This window comes from Ixodes scapularis, unplaced genomic scaffold (genome assembly GCF_016920785.2).
Source record: "Ixodes scapularis isolate PalLabHiFi unplaced genomic scaffold, ASM1692078v2 ptg001158l_1___fragment_3__unscaffolded, whole genome shotgun sequence".
NCBI lineage: Eukaryota > Metazoa > Arthropoda > Arachnida > Ixodida > Ixodidae > Ixodes > Ixodes scapularis.
This window is the reverse complement of record NW_024610108.1, coordinates 2219592-2222500: the sequence shown is the minus strand read 5'-3', so window position 1 is coordinate 2222500 and position 2909 is coordinate 2219592. Positions and strand designations below refer to the sequence as shown.

Genomic DNA, 2909 nt, shown 5'->3' with positions numbered 1-2909 from the left:
CGAGTTTCGTTTTCCCATGCAGTGTTCGATAAAAACTCGTAGGAGGAGGAGGACTGGTTAAGCGCACGCGTGCAATCGCACCACTCGTGCATTTGCTCAAAGAAAACGCAACGCAAGAAAGCATAAAACTGCGTGCTGCCCACGATCCGACACAGTCAAAACGAGGTAGAAAACAAATTCTCCTCTCTTGATATATGATCCGACCCTCACACAGACGAAGCCACGGGAAGGCCCGAGGCCGCAATGTGCGTTCAAAGAGTAAGTGCTCAGTGTGTCCTGCAATTCACACCAAGTCTCGCAGCTGGCTGCGTTCTTCATCGACCCGAGAACCGAGTGATCCACCGCTTAGAGTCGTGTTTTTGGATTTTTCAATCAGTACGACAAAACACAAGTTGTTGTTTTTTTTTCGCGCCCGGCACATCCCATGCCATCTCGAAAGCGCAAAAAAAAGCTTCTTCTCAAACGCCTCTTCGTTAATCAAAACAAAAGGGCGATCCTCGAGAAGAGACGAAAAAGGGGGCGATGCGCCTTTTGTAACCCGCGGATTGTCCCGGTGCACTTGAAATCTCCTCTCAATCGAGGCAGCAGAGGGCTCCCGCTGGGCGCATCATCGAAAGGAACGGAGGCCACCCAAAGAAAAAGGCACATCCGAACCACAGTTGTTTTTTTTTTGTGCCGTCCCGACGGCATCCAAGCTTGGTCGGGATCGGCGCCAGATAAATTCGCACATCGAGTCCATTCCCCGTACAAGAGGAAGAAGACAAAACGATGCCAAATAACATCCGGTAATGATCCTTCCGCAGGTTCACCTACGGAAACCTTGTTACGACTTTTACTTCCTCTAAATGATCAAGTTTGGTCATCTTTCCAACACACCGGCGCAACCGAAAGGCCGCTCCGGGTATCGGTCCGAAGACCTCACTAAATCATTCAATCGGTAGTAGCGACGGGCGGTGTGTACAAAGGGCAGGGACGTAATCAACGCGAGCTTATGACTCGCGCTTACTGGGAATTCCTCGTTCAAGGGGAACAATTGCAAGCCCCTATCCCAATCACGAAGGAGGTTCCACGGGTTACCCAGTCTTTACAGACAGGGATAAAAACACGCTGCTTCCTTCAGTGTAGCGCGCGTGCGGCCCCGGACATCTAAGGGCATCACAGACCTGTTATTGCTGTGTTTCGTGCGGCTAGGAGCCGCTTGTCCCTCTAAGAAGGGTGCAAGGTGCAGAGAACCACGCACCTATTTAATAGGCTAGAGTCTCGTTCGTTATTGGAATTAACCAGACAAATCGCTCCACCAACTAAGAACGGCCATGCACCACCATCCACCGAATCAAGAAAGAGCTCTCAATCTGTCAATCCTCCCAGTGTCCGGGCCGGGTAAGTTTTCCCGTGTTGAGTCAAATTAAGCCGCAGGCTCCACTCCTGGTGGTGCCCTTCCGTCAATTCCTTTAAGTTTCAGCTTTGCAACCATACTTCCCCCGGAACCCAAATACTTTGGTTTCCCGGAAGCTGCCCGCCGAGTCATTTGAGTAACTCAGGCGGAATGCTGGTTGGCATCGTTTATGGTTAGAACTAGGGCGGTATCTGATCGCCTTCGAACCTCCAACTTTCGTTCTTGATCAATGAAAACATTCTTGGCAAATGCTTTCGCAGTAGTTCGTCTTGCGACGGTCCAAGAATTTCACCTCTAGCGCCGCAATACGAATGCCCCCGTCTGTCCCTCTTAATCATTATCCTGTATTCCAAAAACCAACAGAACAGAAACAGGATCTTGTTCTATTATTCCATGCACTGTTATTCAGGCGAATCGCCTGCGTTGAGCACTCTAATTTTTTCAAAGTAAACGCGCCGGCCAAAGCAAGGCACCTGATGAAGGGAACCAAGCCACGACAGGCATGATGTTCAGCACGGGCCGTAACGTGGTGTCCACGCACTTCCCGCCTGTAACTGAGATCCAACTACGAGCTTTTTAACCGCAGCAACTTTAGTATACGCTATTGGAGCTGGAATTACCGCGGCTGCTGGCACCAGACTTGCCCTCCAATGGATCCTCGTTAAAGGATTTAGAGTGTACTCATTTCAATTACGGGGCCTCAAAAGAGTCCCGTATTGTTATTTTTCGTCACTACCTCCCCGTGCCGGGAGTGGGTAATTTGCGCGCCTGCTGCCTTCCTTGGATGTGGTAGCCGTTTCTCAGGCTCCCTCTCCGGAATCGAACCCTGATTCTCCGTTACCCGTAACAACCATGGTAGGCGCATAACCTACCATCGACAGTTGATAAGGCAGACACTTGAAAGAAACGTCGCCGGCTCGTGGCCGTGCGATCAGCACAAAGTTATCCAGAGTCACCACACAAAACGGACCGAAGCCCGATTGATCTTGGTCTAATAAAAGCACCCGTCGCCCCGAGGGGCTTCGGGCTCACTGCATGTATTAGCTCTAGAATTGCCACAGTTATCCAAGTAGGAAGAAACGATCTAAGGAACCATAACTGATTTAATGAGCCATTCGCGGTTTCGCCTTGTTTCGGCATGTACTTAGACATGCATGGCTTAATCTTTGAGACAAGCATATGACTACTGGCAGGATCAACCAGGTAATCTTTTCGTGGTGGGTCGCCCAAAACCCTACCAACGCGCGGACGCGGGGCCACCGTCAGGCGCCCCTTACGAACCGCAAACACACACAATGCTTAGGAATTACTTCCAAATCCAAGAAGAAATGAAGCACGTTCGAGCGCGCAGCCGGAATATCCCCGACCGAGGTCGGTACCGACGCGGCAAGAAGCGCATAAATTTCTTTCTCGTCGTAGCAACAGAAAGTCGTACGCCAAAAAAATCATTGACGACGCCTTCGCAGCGTTGCCGAGCTTTCAGGTCCCGTGAGGACGCGAGGACGCACCCCGG

At 50.9% G+C, this 2909-nt stretch overlaps 2 non-coding genes across 2 annotated transcripts; both read right to left on the bottom strand.

Moving 5' to 3' along the window:
- Window positions 1–200: 200 nt before the first annotated feature.
- Window positions 201–353, bottom strand: LOC120847209. The gene has a single exon (XR_005717282.1). It is a non-coding gene; the product is annotated as a 5.8S ribosomal RNA (ribosomal RNA).
- A 433-nt stretch (window positions 354–786) lies between these two features.
- Window positions 787–2602, bottom strand: LOC120847176. Its single transcript, XR_005717252.1, has one exon. It is a non-coding gene; the product is annotated as a small subunit ribosomal RNA (ribosomal RNA).
- Window positions 2603–2909: the final 307 nt, after the last annotated feature.